Source organism: Ambystoma mexicanum, chromosome 2p (genome assembly GCF_040938575.1).
Source record: "Ambystoma mexicanum isolate Mex_15411 chromosome 2p, UKY_AmexF1_1, whole genome shotgun sequence".
In the NCBI taxonomy this organism is placed as follows: domain Eukaryota; kingdom Metazoa; phylum Chordata; class Amphibia; order Caudata; family Ambystomatidae; genus Ambystoma; species Ambystoma mexicanum.
The window spans coordinates 428,741,914-428,757,906 of record NC_090923.1 but is presented as its reverse complement, the minus strand read 5'-3'; the positions used below and the strand labels follow the sequence as shown (position 1 = coordinate 428,757,906).

The 15,993-nt window shown below is 44.3% G+C and overlaps 1 protein-coding gene across 1 annotated transcript in view; it reads right to left on the bottom strand.

Annotated features, from left to right (window-relative positions):
- The window catches only part of KBTBD8 (kelch repeat and BTB domain containing 8), a 155,283-nt gene that overhangs the window by 117,957 nt on the left and 21,333 nt on the right, over positions 1–15,993 (bottom strand). The gene's annotated exons all lie outside the window — the stretch shown is intronic.

Sequence of the window (15,993 nt, the reverse complement as noted above, 5' to 3'; positions counted from 1 at the left end):
AGATGGGTCAGCAGGCATTTACATTTAAAACTGAACTCTTGCAAAAATCAATTAAAAAAAAAGAAAAAAAAAAAAAAATGCAACTTCACAGAGAAGATAAATTATGATACGGTTATGCAGTAGCTAGACTGAGACCAGGCTGGGGTCATTACCCCACAATCAACTACCACTAAAGACTACCTAGTTTGATAAGGACATTTTAAAAAGCATCCCAATTTCATATATCCAGGCGAGATCAGTAAATGAAAATAAAAACGCCTCACCAGCCTGCAACTGATATAGTGGAAGTGACAAATGTTTACCACCCGTTCTTCACAAACCCTGAAGGCATGACCGAATATTCCAAGAACTGTCAGACCACCCCCAGCGCCAACCACTCCAAACCTACAGCGGAGATTTAGGGCAATCATAGGAATTGGTTGACTAATTTCCATATATGAACTGAAGGGTCTCAACTTAATGCCACAGGGTGTAAGCCTTCTGGCTCAGCAAATGCTGCTATTTTCAAATAAGAGGGAGATCTGGCCCAAACCCAAAATAGTCGCAAAGAGAAAATCTTTGACAAATACACCCGGTCAGAAGTTGCTTTTGGACAATTATAGAAATCCATGCATTGTGACAAAAGCAAGGGCAACCTGTTAGTTTAATGCAGGGTTGTGTAACTCGAGGCCCGGAAACCCGACTAGTTTTCAGGATATACATCATAAATCTATATAGAGAAAATATAATGTGCATACATTTAGAATCATGGTATGCAAATGTACTCGAATATTAATGTAGCGTATCCCAAAAAACCTAACATGGATCCTGCCCTGGAGGCCTTCAGTTGGACAACCCTTCTTTACACATTTGTATACTTATTGAATAATTTGAGGCCCTGCCCAGTCGGAAACTTAGGAGGCAGGCAGTTTCCATTACCTCCAGCAGCATCTGGGCCAACGAAGCACTTGCTGCTAAATAATGTATGCATAACCAACAGCAGCATCAAAAGACGAAAACTAAGATGGCGTTGGAGGGTGGTTAGAAACCACTGGGACCAAACTTGAGACATTCAAGGTGCAACTCAAAGCGAAGTAGGCTGTAAATGCGTATTCTGCGCTAAACACACTCTGTAAATTCTAGTCATTTTGATCAAAAATTACTTCTTTATATGTGCGTGCAGTGTGAAAAACCCTGGGTTAATCTTTAAAAAATCCATTGCAATACATTCTATGTATTTTTTGAAATGTACGCTTAAAAAGGCTCGTCCTTGATATTTCAACATGGAGGTACATAATTTCAAATCTCATAATTAGGGCATTACATGTCAATATTATTAACTCGAATTCTGAAGATATAACATCAACTTCTCTATTCATTAAAAAAAAATAAAGTTGGTTATTGAACAGTTCACGTCTTGGTATCAAACATTTCAACATTAACTAGGTACGATCTCTTTTCAAAATGTCAAATTGAATTTAAAAAACATAAATCTTGATAAGCAGCCATAAGCACAAGGACAATTAGAGACTGTTAACAACATAATAGTCAGTGAGTTTTGGAGTTGGCGAGTTTGGGAGTACGGAGTTTAATTCAATGAATACCTGAATGTCATTGGGTTGGTAGGACATTTCCAAAACCAGGCCTTTCAGTGTATGACAACCAGAACATCCATATGCAAGACCACTCACATGCACTTGCTAATGCCATCACCATTGAGCATTAGCAGCAATGGGGATACACTTTAGAAAGTGCCCGAATGGATTCTCACTAAAGTGAGAATCCATTTTTGGTTGCAAAACTGCTAAACGGTGGATTCCTGACGATCATCAGGAAGGTGGGCTACAAAGAATTTCTTGCTGACAAGTCTAGAAGAAAATGAATCCTAAATTTCACATTGACCTTTTTGGAATACAAGTGGCAATACCTTTGAAGGCAATCCAGTTTCAAATTTAGAAATCGTAGACACAAGGCCAGGTAGCAGTTTGGGTAAAGATGGTTATGAATTGGCAATGCACATTCGATGGCTTTGACCACTGAACTTTCAAAGCTTTGTTGCTTACTGTCTGGGGCTGGTGTTCAGCAACAAGAGGTTTGGCCCAGCCCTTGAGACGACCTTTGTTATATGCTGGAAAGGTTAGATACCTTCAAGAGGCTGGGTGGGAGCCAGTGCTTCATAAGGGACATCCTTTGTATTTGAGGCAGTGTGTGTCTGTGTTGGGGGGGGTGGGTATGTTCTTGTAGCCTAGAAGAGGAGTTGCACCCAGGAGAAGTGTTTTACCATCTTGGAAATGTCTCTCTCACACACCACCTGTACCAGCTCTTGCCTTCCTCAAGGTAGAAAAAGCACCCTGGGAGCCAACAACAGCTTGCAACACTCTTGACATAGCAACATGGACTGGCCACACAGAGCTTAAAAATGGACCAATTCGCGGTGGGAACTTTATTGGGGTAGAGCCTTTTGAAAGTGCTCAGCCACTAACGTGAAGATAAAGCTTTCCAAGGTGTAGGTCAGACTCTTCCATCAAATACTTCGGAACATTTGAAGTGTGCTGCCGTTAGAAAAGACCTGGCATATGCTTAGACAGTGGCAAACACTAGTGTCGCTGGCAAACTTCCTGGCTAAAAATGGCCAAAGGTAGACTGTTCTATACTTAGACCACAGCATCACAGCACCCCCAGAAATGAAACAAGCAGCCTTTGGCTCACTCTGCAGTTTCAAACCAATAAGATAGAGCTACACCACCGATCCGAACATTGTCAGTCCCCCAAGCAATTTGCCTTTGCCGTAAAGTGGACCTAGTTGCTGAATTCCAACACACCACATCAAACCAGATTTTTTTATTTTACTTGTGTCAGCAGACAGAAACATGATCGCAAGCAATATATGCGAGCATCTGGCTACAAAGAAGGTTAACCATCAACTTTCCACTTAATACGAAACACAACTCGTTACTCTCACATCGCAGTGCTAATGTACTCTGCTTCACTCTATAAACTACCCGGGTAAGTCCGGATTTCACACCATTTGTCCTTAGGCCTGGACCAACTTGGCAAGGTAGGTATATACAGAGCTTCACAGTCCTCTGTCCAGATCAAGCTGGAAAATCAATCCTGCTGCGTTGGTGGGCTGGTGGCATGCCATTGTAGTAATAAACAGCGTGTGCAAGTATGTACCCAATGTTTAAGAAGAGTTGAATACGCTTTTCCTGAATATCCCCCCACAAAACAAGCAGTCTCCATAAGGGAGTACGTAAGCAGGTGCTGCGCTATCTTGGCCATTGTGTTGACTACCTGCTTCCAGTACCGTTGAAGTGCGTCACAGCATATGTAAATGGCGAGCCCCTTAGTTTTTACAGCAGTGGCATCTGCCAACCTGATCTGGATATATCTTCTGGAGCTTGTCGGGCATGTAATTGAGTCTATTGAGTCTTGTTTTGGACAAGTTTAAACCTAGAGTTAAGGGATATGGACTTCGTCAACAAACATTGTGCATCAGTAATTTCCGCTTCCAAATCTACTGCTCATTTATCTCTAACAGGGGATACCTGTGCAATTGACTTATCCAGTATCATCTTTTATAACATTGCAAGTATTCTACGACATCCATAGGAGTTGCATATGTACACCAGAAATTCATCATCTGTTGGTTCTGCTGGGTATGTTTCCCACCATCTGGATATTGCCACTCGCATTCTATAAAATTGAAATAGTCACAGTACTCCCACCTCCCCACTTGCAAGGTAATGAACATCCCATCTGGGAGCAAGTCTTCCCTTTGCCTGGTAGCACAGTGCATCCCATCTCACTCCAAGTGGATTATCCCACGCACGACCCAACCCAGGGAATTTCCAGATCAGCAACCACTTGTAATAAGGATAGATTACCCCGGTTTGGCTAAATATGCAACACCATGCTATTAGTGTAGTTTGTACTGGTCAAAAAGGGACAGTCATCTGCGTATTTCCCCCCCCCCCCTAATATGAGAGTCCTGCGATCCGCCTTACCGGCTGCTTTTTGTTCCAGTCGGACATGCAGGGGCAACTCGGCAAACCAGTATCAATACGATGAACAATGGAGTTTGAGCAGGAAGCTAGTAGATTCAAAATTGGGTGCTGCAAATTAATCTCCCCAAAACCCCCCCCCACCCCAGTGGAGCCCATTGAAACTCCATCACGGCCATATTGGCACATTGGTAGTTTAGGGAGGAGTATCAATTTGACAAGCACAATTTTGCTAGCCAATGAAAGCGGAGCAAATCGCCAGCGACTAATTTTCCTGCCACATGTATGTTTTGTAATTATAAGCCAGCAAGGATTCTTTGTCTTTAGTCACCTGTACGCCAAGATAACAGAACCCATCTGGCGCCCACTTCAGGGAGTCTACCCAGATCAGCATATTTGTCAGCTCGTTGAGGGGAAACATTTCTGACTTTGAATAATTAATATAAAACCAGAGGAGGTCCCAAAATCAGTTATCTTGAATTATCCGGTCTAAGTTTACACTGGGAGCTCTCTAAAATAGAATAGCACATTTTCTGCTTATAGCGAGATGTCATCTCGAAAGACCCAGAAGTCTGATTCCCCCTCACGATGTGGCGCTCGTGTACCATATCCACCACAGGCTCGATAACAAATGCAAATAATAGTGGGGACAGGGAGTAGCCTTGGCGCGTGCCCCTGCCCAATTGTATTGGACAGCCGCAAGTTCAGCAATACTGGTCCTTGGGTGCATATAAAAAAGCTTAATAAACTGTATCATGTTTTCTCCCAGGCCATTTTTTCTCGAGAATAATGAACATGTACTCCCAGGAGACCATGTCGAAGGCCTTCTGAGCGTTGAGCCACAGAGACCGACTCAGCCTCTGGCTAAAGTTGGGCAACAATATTACATAGTCAGCAGATATTCAGCGCCGTGGTCCTGCCCATAATAGAACCAGAGTCTACTCGCAATAATTTTGTCAAAAAGGTTTGTGTCCAGTTAAATTAATTACAGGGGCCTGTATGACCCGCATTCATTAGCCGGTTTGCCATGTTTAAGAAAGATTGTTATGGTAGCCTCATGTAGCATGTTGGGATGATCAAGCTCCTTATCGCCTCTCACCATCAGCAGATGGTGAGTGAACAGTGTGCCGTTAGCTACATAAAATTTGTCAGCGAGGCTGTCTGGTCCCATAGACTTACCTTTTGGGAGTTCCCCTATAACATTAATGGATTTCTTCAACCGTAAACTGGACATTCATTTTCCCCCTAGCACTCTTGGATAATCTGGACAGCAGTACCCCGCCTTCAGTGGCATTTTGGGCATCTGCCTAGTGAATATTGCTTAGCATTTTATGGGCTCCACTTCCTTTTGTCATAGTCGCAGTAGTGAGCCCTCTGGTGCCTCTGCCCAGACAACATTTTTCCTGCTGAGGTCTGGCAGCCGTAATCACCCAAGAAGTGGTGCAGGGGCTGGGTAGAGTATGGTAGTTCAGTGAGAGGCGGCAGTGCACATCCATGCCCAGAACGGCCTACAGCAGCCCACACAGGCACCCCTCAAGAAACCCCAAGCCCTGTAAAGGGATTTCCCCTCTCCCCCCCGATATGCATCGCACACCCTACATTAGGCAGCAGACACACTGGATACCCAACTAGTAACCAGTCCAGCGGCAGGCCCCCCCTCCCCAGCACAGAAGCCCAGCATATCCACTCACAATTCTGAGGCCGGGGATGTCCTCCCAGTCATGTCGCTATGGGTGGGGAAGAGGGCACAGAGGCAATACCGCTGTATCCAGTACACACTGTTGCTTACCCGTAGTCGCAGTTTGCAGAGTGGTACCTCCAGCGCCGTTTGTGCCGTCACTGTGGCTTAAAATGCTCGGTGGTGATGGTGGGACCTCAGCCATACATCTAATGTCCTCCAGGGCAGTCCCAGGAGGAGTGTGGGAACCAGGCGCAAGGCCCATCCCTCCCAGTCTTATTCCCACAGTGGCGTGCTTCTTGGCCCCAGTGCAGAACACTTTCACTCGAAGGGTTTCCGATGGTGTTGCCACCATGTTCCTGCGCAGCACCCGCAGGAGGTCCACACTATCTCTCCATCTCTCAGCCAGCAGCTCCTCGCCTACTATTGAATGTCCAAGGCAGAATGCACCCTACCTACGGGCACCACCATCACCCTTCAGCAGGGTATGCCAGCATTCGCGTCCCCGTCAGTGTGTTGTGCCTCCAGGCCAGTCTGACGGCGCAGAAGCATCTGGGGACAGATCAAATAGGCCAGACAGACAAGACCGGCCCGCCAATGCTCAATGTGGGCTTGACAGCAGGCTCAGTCACAGTTTCTCTGTTCCCAGCCGCGTGCCACCAGACGCCACAGCCAGGCATGCATTCAGGCTACAATCTCCGGATTTGATCTGCGCCAGCCTCAAACTTCACCGGCTATCCTGCCGTGCGTCTCACCCACAAGGAGGGTCAGATTTAAAAAAGGTCTGTGGCTCTGTTGGCGAGGTCAGGTGAGTGGAGCATAAGAGGAGCAGCCATTTTGCAGGCTGCTCAACAGCACCCCTCTTGCCCCCTCATCTCAAACCAGAAGGAACACACCAGAAATAACCCAGAAGCCTGGCTTTACGCAGGAGATTAGAATGAAAGCTTCTACAGTGGTTCGGTCCTTGGACTGGTTCTTAAATCCCCACTCCTTACCTTTTAAAAGCCATACCTAAATATTGAACATAGCTGCAATTGCCAGCATACCCTTCTTCATATTTTAACCATAAAATCAATATTTCAACAAAAATAATTATGTTATTCCATAGATTGAGCCCCTCCATAACAAAATAATCAACGTCAGATATAAAACATGGATCATTAAAACACATTTAATTGCACTCGCTGTTTCCCCAATTACAAACTTGACAAAACTGCAATGCATTCTTCTGAAAGCAATCAAAATCGGGCATATCAGCAGGAAGTGTAAAATGTTCTCATCATAGCCCAATCCACAGCAGTATTTTTTTATGTACGCCCACTGTAGGGAAGGCATGGTATCACGAGTATTGACACCGACACAATGGATACAACTTGTAAAACCTTTATTGATAATGCTGGGGTTGGAGGAGAAACTCCTACTCTGCCCTATAACTAAGATGGGAGTAGTCTCAACCATCGAACGATAAAACAGTCCTAGTGGAATCTGTCAAATCAAAATGGCCTATGCTAACAAAAACCTAATGCCTGACCCATCTCTTGTAGAAAAAGGGTAAAAAGGAGAAAAGGTTTGCAAAATGATAATGTGGCTGCACCAGCTCTCCTCCCCAGGTTAGGCCTCACGTAAGGCGATCCTTGTATGCAGGTTGACACACTCTGGCTCAGCTTCCAACACAGTACACACTTCACAACTGTGGACTGAGGCACGCCTGGCCTTCCACATTTAAAGTTCCCTTTCTTCGGCTTTCAAAATAATGTTCCAACCAAAAGATTCAAAGTTTGCACTCTGCCGGGCTCAGGCCTCCAATGATACCGTTCACAAGTTGCAAGGGTGCTCCCTTCCCCAAGCTTAATATATAAAATCAGGTCTCAGTCGAGCGCTGACCACTTTTGGATGCCAGTCTTTCGAATGTGCGTGGCTTTCTTTATAGGCCACCACAGGACCACTTCAATTCAAAGTTCACCATTTACTTAGCAGTTTGTCGCTCTTCAGCTTCAAACAATGCACCTTTTGAATGGGCTACTTCCTTTCACCGGACCACGCTATTACTTAGTATCGCTTATCTTGCTGCTGTATTTCACAGGTCTGCCTTTTTCACATTTCATCCACACATGTACAGCCTTTACTTGCGATATGATGTTGCTACTTTAACACACACCGGTCACTTGCCAACTCACTGGCAGTGTGCGCGTTTCTTTCTCGTTTAGCGCTTTCAGATTTTTGAGTCAAGGTTAGTACCAAAGGCTTGACCTCGTCTACCCAACTCTGCCGTTCACCCGGGAGACACTGGCGTCCTTGAAACACAATTCTTCACTTGTGGATTCTGGCCTTCTCCACGTGTCTTTCGTGGCCTGTCGGAGGCAACGAACTCCAATAGGGAAGCCTTGTGGTTTTCAGACCAAACTCATCCCTTGGTCTGTTGCTCTGCTCAGTAGGTTCTGCTCGTTCTTGTGTTCCACCTTGCTCAAGAGTGCGTCTTTAAGTGTTGTCATTTGTTCATGTGAGGAGAGCGATTTGATATCAAGTGTATACAATTGGGTGAAGTGCCCGACTGTCTGACCCGATTAATGGGACATGGCTAGTATGATGTGAGAGAGTTAGTCGGATTAATCTGTGTCACCCACTTCCTCGGCCAAAAAAAAGGGGGGGGGTGAATACTGCATCTCACCATCAGCTATCTCACATGGACTCCCCGAAGGCCCCTCAACCAGGTGATCCTCCTGCACTGGTCCATGCCCAGGGGCTGGATCCAAAAGCAGTGGCCATGCCCTGTCCACCTGAGAGATCCCTGGGGACTAGCGGGTGAGATACTCCCAGGACATTCTCACTAACAAGGGTAAAACGTTTAGGCGGACCATTAATACAACTCTACTATGCTCTGACTGCTCCGGTTTTTCGCTATTCGTTCGAAGTAAAGCAGCATAAAATTCCATTGATGGTAAAATGGCAACACAGTTTGGCGTATGAGAAATCTCCAAGAATAGTCTTCATTTCAACTGGCCTATTTGACTCAATTCAATACCGCACCTTTTTAGCAAGCAGTTCAGTTATTGTACCACAAATGTTTGCTAATGAGCAGGTCATTTCCTGCACTGCCTTTAATCTGATAGGGTTGGGGATGCTCTCGAATTTTATGGCCTTGAGATAAAATAAATAAAACCAATACCTTGCTGCAATACCTTTTATATCCAATTTCTGTTCGTAAAGCATCTCCTGGGGCACTAGGACCGATCCCTGCTATATTTCTCAGATATGTATTGTGCACCCCATCCAGTCTGCTGCAGTTAAAACAACCCCATATTTCACAACCGTACAGTGGCATGTATTTTATTTTGATTATCAAAACCTTTAGACATGTATCCATCCTCTTACCGCTGTATATATAATCAAATTGATTCAGGCCTCTAAAATCAAATTTTATTCATTCACCACAGAAATATTACCATTATTTATTGCCCATGAACTTGGAACTGGCTAATTGAACAGTCTGTCTTTTCAAGGTTCAGTTTCAGGCTGTTTTCATAAATAACTTGAAAGCATAATTTAGTCACTCCTGGAGGCCTGTGTGTTATATCGATAAGAGCTGTATCGTCGGTACACATTAATGCCCCATATTTTACCCCTTGATGATCGGAGGGGCTGTGTTTCAGAATTGTGTGGATTCAAATCTGGCATAAACAGCAGAGGGGTAAGCAGGCAGCCTCCAACTCCTTTGTTAGTGGAAAACTCAATTGAGTAACTCGATAACCCAGGGCAACTTACAACAGCTGAAGTTTCTGCATACAAAAGAGTTCAATCAGCAGCAGTAATCCCGCCGGTACTCACATTTTTTTGATTTACCCATAAAATGTACCCGTCTAGAGAGTCAAAAGATTTTGCTAAATCATGAAAAGCAACATATGGAACCCTTCTTAATCTTAGTGTATTTTTCAATAGCAGTATTCATTTTATAAAATGTGCTCATCAATTTTGAAAGCTAATTGAAACTGCAATAGATGGTGGATTGAATCCATTTTCCCAATGTTATTCACATCACATCTGTTCCAAGTACCACAGACTTCTTTCCCTGGCTGCCCACCTTTTGACACATGAGCAGCTTCTTCAAAGGAAATGTGCGTTTGGGCGGGTGGAGCAGGGGGAGGTTCTCCCCGTCCAACTCACACCCCTACACTTCACTGAGTGTCTGGCACACCACCACCTCCTCCTCCTCCTCAATCATCTTCTGCTCTGCCTCCGGGTTGTAGTCTCCCTCGCCCCTTCACACAGCTTTTACCCATCCTTTACCACACACTCACCAACCTACCACCTGATGCAAACCAGGAAGCCAAAGCCTACTCACAACAACTTTGAATAGAGGTGAAGACCCACAAAAAGATATATTGCAGACGCTGAACATTCTGTATTTTGTTGTAATGTATGGTTTATTCCTTCCCACGGGCCCCCACACAAGCAGTCCTACACGTAAAGGTAATATGAGAGCAGTATTTCTCGGTGTAGCTTTATCCAAATCATTCATGGGTGTGCCAGGCCCTTGCAACGTAAAAAGCTAATCCTCCAGTTAACACCCTCACTATTTTGTAAACTTTTTATTTATTTATTTTTTTTTTTAAACTTACTTGCTTTTTTCAACCTTTCAGGTCAAAATAGATCAATCTTCAAATATCAAGTCAAAAAGTATGTATAACCTAAGGTTATACATTAAGCACAAGACTTCAGTGAATGCATTCATTATACAGTGGATTTATCAGCTGATCCACTGAGGTGTGCTATGCAATAGCATTTTCAACCATCCAGGTATTCGAGTGCCCTGGATGCACATCAGCCACGCAGGCTTGTGAAGAAAGTCAGTCCATCTACTGGGGCAACATGATCACGTTTAGATTGCCCTGCACTCACAAGCATTGACACTTCCATAAATGTTTGTTTAAAATTGAAGAGTTGCTTTGCTTGTGTGGAGCATTGGGTAGATTGCGGAAAGGGTAGACAAGTTGGGGCGGTCTGGCGGAGGAGTATGCCCATATTTGAACAGGTACAGGGAATGATTCTAGGGTAGTTTCACCAAAAAGAGAATTAGGATTTGTTAGTTGAAGTATTAACTAAAGGGTAGAATGTTGGTGTTGTCAGGAAGGGTTCCCAGGATTACAAGGGGGTTTGCGTGCGCAGTATTGATGACGAGGTTGCAAACTGGGCGTGATGTTGCAATGTCATATGCATCAAGCGTAGTTCATTATGGATGGGATATTTTACTTTAATGTTACGGTTTGTCTAGAAATTATAGTTGCACGTGCAGAAAGATGCAATGTTAAAACCACAAACGTAACATGAACACTATTTACACTGGGTGCTTTGAAACACATGGAAACAGAGGGTTTCAAGGCACATGCAGATAGGTCAATCCCATGGTAAAGAAGGAATAACATTCCTACAACATGTGCACAGATTGAGTTTTTGATCACAGAGAAACATGTGAAAAAAGCTTAAATAGAGTTCATAAATTCTGCATGCAGTGGGGTTTTGCTAGTTTATTCGGACTCTGCAGTTAGCAGCTGCTCGACGAATGGTAGAAGGGACATTCTGGTTTTCTGGGCTTGGGGGTTAACGGATGAAATAATGATTCATCCAGTAAAAGGTCAGTTTGCGAACATGTTTAGGATTTAACAGTTCTGCATAGGCTGGTAGTAAAAATGAGGCCTAGTCAGGGTGTCCGGTAGTGAATGGTCTTCACAGGGTGAAACTAGGGGCTGTACGCACTGGAGTAGTGGTCGCAAAATTGAGGAGCCAGGTATCTGGGCTGGATGAGATTGCAATCTGTAGTTCAAAGAAAAACCCATTTATGCAGGCCTTCCTCAAATTGCTAAAATATTCAAGCGTACCATGTCCATACACGCTCAAGGTAAAAGGCCCTAGGCCAGTTGTTACTCAGTAATGAATTATGTTGCATGTAAAGGTTTCATTGTACCATGAGGTCAAGACCTACCATGGACCAATCCCAAGTAAGGCAGATTGCTAACACAAGCTGCATATGGTCATAAAGATTGCGAGTGACCAATGAGCAAGAACGAATTTGGAAAAGATGCAACTTCTTTGTAAATGTTTTGACCAAATAATGTTTGGGGGTTGGGTGGTAATAAAATACTTGGGAGCGTTCAACTGTTGCCAAAAAAAGTATTAAAATATACATTGATGTAATTTGAGACGAGTTGGTTTAGTTTCACAGGACTATCCAACTGCTCCCCGACTTTGTGTACAATAAACCTGGCTTTATGTACAAAACATGCACTCGTTCCTCAGGTTATGGAACCCGGTTTGGGCTGAGGTAATTAATTAGTGCTCTGTCCCTACACTTTGAATTGCTTCCCCACAAAATAAACTCTTAACGGGTGTATGGCCCAAATGACACGGAGTGCCTCCTGAATGGCTGAAAAACTAATCTCCCTCAGAGCATGTGACGCAAAGGCCACCAGCCGATCTACACTGTGTGGACTCTGGAGCAAAACCACTCACAGACCTTGGTTATTAGCGTCCATCACAATCCACGTGGTGATCTGGGTATCAAAACTGGCCAGTGCTCTAGAGATTGTCCCCTGGATGTCAAATTCCTTCTGGAATCCCTCCGTCCACTGAAACATTGTTTCCACTGAAACATTGTTTTCACTAACTCCCAATCTCTCTGCACTGGTCTGCAAAATGGTCAACAAAACGTGGCATAGTTTTCAATGAGCCTCTTACTCTTGGATCACTCGGCCGCATTCGACCTTGTAGATCACAAAGTCCTGCAACCACCTTAACTCCGCTGCACACTTCTCTAAAGAAGCCATAACATGGGTTGAATCCTTCCTCAGCGAAAGGACCAGGAGGGTGTTCTCCCCCTCAGATGCAACGGACCCAATCCCCATTTTATGCGGCATGCCCCAGTGTATCTCTGACATTATACAACATATTTACTAAGCTCCTTTTTGATGATCTGGAACTTCTTGGTATTGCCTATACCAATTACGCAGATGATACCTAGAGTCTCCTGCCGCTTTCAGGGGATTGCAATGAGGATTTGGCCTTGGTAAATAGTGGCCATCCATTCCTGGATGATGAGATGCACCCTAACGGTCTATGCCTGAATGAGGACAAAACAGAGTTAGTCATTCTGGGCAATCAGTCCAATTTAAAAAAAACCTAGGCCAGAACTACTCTGCATTTGAGATCGATGGGAATACCATTAAGGTAGCCAGAGAAGTGAAGACTCTAGGCTTCCATCTAGATGCTACCCTTTCCTTCAACAAACAGGTGAACTCACTGGCTTCGGCCACAGCTTACACATGTAAGCTCATCAGAGCAGGTAAACACTATCTCTAATGACAATTGCATGATTCTAGCTAGAGATCTTGTTCCATCTAGACTCGATTACTGCAACGCCTTCTATATCGGGGCCAACAAACATCCTATACAGAATTCAAATTCTAGAAAATCACGCTCTGAGAGCATCCCTTGGTATCTCTAGACGAGTACACATTTCTAAGATAAGGCGTAACAACTGGCTGTCAACCCAAAATAAAATACTACTGAAAGTTGCCTCCCTTACACATGAAGCCTTAACAACGTGGCTCCCCCCCTATCTAACCGATAGATTTGTAGAAAGAAGATCTTCCAGACCCGCAAGAATCTCCAATGCCAACACACTTATCATTCCTAGATATAAACTGACCAAGGCTGGAGGCACCAGCTTCCCTGTCCGGGCGGCCCAAGTATGGAACTCACTGCCCCACACTATAGGCGAAGAGAAATCCTACCCTAAATTCAGATCCAATTACATCAACCATCTGAAACAACTGGTCAGCTAGCCAGTACTACCTCTCCCCCCTCTACCCTGCTGATATACTACCTGCAAACTGTATATTATCCTGTATATAAACATTGTACTACTGATACAGCCTGTATATATCTAATTATATGTGTAATTACGCATCTATGTAACTCATGCCTCGCATATCCTGTACTGCTGCGCCCTCTTACCCTCGGGTCTGGTACGCATTATAAATAAAATGGTAACATTCGAAATGGGGGGGGGGGGTCTCCCCCCCCCCCCCCCAAACGCCCCTTTTTAACCCATTTTTTATTCCCGGACCCCAAAATATATATATATATATAATGAAAGGGAGGGAATTTCGACTTTTTTTTGTTTTTTTCCCGATATTTATTTTTCGACATTGTCATTGACTTTTTTTCGACATTTTGACTGACCACCAAATAAAACAATGAAACTGATTAACCTTAGGCCTCTCTACACTGACAATTGCCGAAACAGGCTCCCCTTTAGGCTCTACACCCGATGCACTCAAACCGTGTCCTAGATTTGGAAATAAATGATACTCCGTTTACACTTCTCCTTCCTTAATATTAGTCCTACCCCTCTGATGATACTCGCTCTCCAACCGCTGATTGTGTTCCCATTCATCAGACATCACCAAAATACCCTCCTGAAAGCAGGTCACACCCTTCACATTCTTGACGAGTGAATGTTAGGCAGCATTGCAAGCAGTACCCTCTGGGACCACTACACACAATTAGGACTAAACGGTGTTAGCCAAACCAACCTTGGTATAGGTCTGTACCACACAGTGTTTGGTAGCGAGATGAGCAACCAGGCTCATCTCAAGAGCGAATGAGAGCAGTACAAGTAGTTATACAGAGGACTTTCAATCACAGAGGTTCAAGTAAACACTTCTATTCAAGGTTTCGGAAATGGCCCAAAATGTCGCCCTTACAATTGCAACGGCCGAAATATTTTTTTTTTTTTTTTTAATATGTGGAGGATATGGATTATTATATTAATATGGGAGTTACAGGGGGTCTCTCCCCGCATATCGGTGGTGTAAAGGGGGTTTAATGGGGGAAAAAAAAACAAAGGCATTTTCGGCCGTCGCAATTGTGGGTGGTCGCAGTGATCACATAGATCCAAGGTTTCTTGGTAAAAACACCTATTAATTTATTACGCAAATCATTTAGAAAATATTTCACTAGGAGAAGGCAAATTAATAATATACACTAATACGAAACTACGCTTTTGAGGCAGTTTGAGCTGCCCTGAAATAGGACCAAAATGGCAGTTCAATTACCTACCAGTGAGCAAAAAGGACAAAAAGTAAGTAGAAAAGATCACATACTTTCTAGGCAGAGCAAATAGTTTCAATTCACCAGAAGCGTTAAATCCAAGTCAATAGGTCAGGTCAAAGTCAATGGGCTAGTATTCTGGAGAGGAAAGAGCAGTTCTGGTATCAAACGGAAAAGGTTTTGCAAAAGTTCTCAGAGGTAGCATAGGCGAAAAAGGATCATATGATGGGTCACAAGCTGATTAGGCCTGTAAATTGGGAAAGTTTCACGAACTTCACAGCGAGAGTGGTGTTCTCTCAATCGGGTAGGCACAGTATCTTTTGTATGAAGAAACAAATGCTGCTGAAGTCCTGGTTCCTGGCAGGTCCTGCAGATCTCACTGTTCCTGAGCCTCAGTCGTGGTGACGAGAGAGGACGTCTGGGGACTCCTGCACTGCACGGGATCGTCGAAGAAAGCAAACAAATGGAGTAACTTCAGTTCCAGTAGCAGTAGATTCAAAAAGTGGTGTCCCTCTCCCTGGTTTATCCTAACCAGCCTTGAGAATGGTATCCAGGTGTTTTATGAGTTGATTGGTCCCACCACTTGAAAAGGAAGAAGCTGTGGCAATTCAGACCTGCAGCAGGGCTTCACTGGGCAAACAAATGGTCCAGGAGTTGCAGCAGCCATCTTCTTCCAGCTCGTCTTTGGTTCTTTCGTTCCAGTGGTCGACTGCCTTTTAAACAGTTTTCTCCCATTAATTCCAGCCTAGCTGTCACTCACCCAGCAGGCTCCCTTGCTGGACAGTCAGCCAGCCAATCACACCAGAGTGCATTTGGGTCTCCTAGGAGACTAAGCACAGGGAGTTTTGGGCACCTCCCTCACTTCCTGCCCACCTCAGACACTTATACACCAGAGGCGGTCTTCAGCCCTGAAGCCTGTCAAAGGCACACGAACAAAGGGACCAAACATGGTTTGGCAAGCAGAGAAACACTATAAGGACCTTTCCAAAAAGACCAGGACCCATTTAAACAAAGGGGCTTAAGGTGCCAGCCTAAAAAACATGGCTCCTGTGATTTTTTTAGCTACTGGTGTTCGCCGTTGGAAAAAAATGATGGTAGTTCATTGTAAAACCACTGCCACCAGCCTTTCCAATAGGAAAGGGTAGCATTTGATTGGTACATGAGTATTTTAGACACAGGGGATACTATGTAACCCCTCCAGCACTCCATTGTAAGATGGTGTGCGCT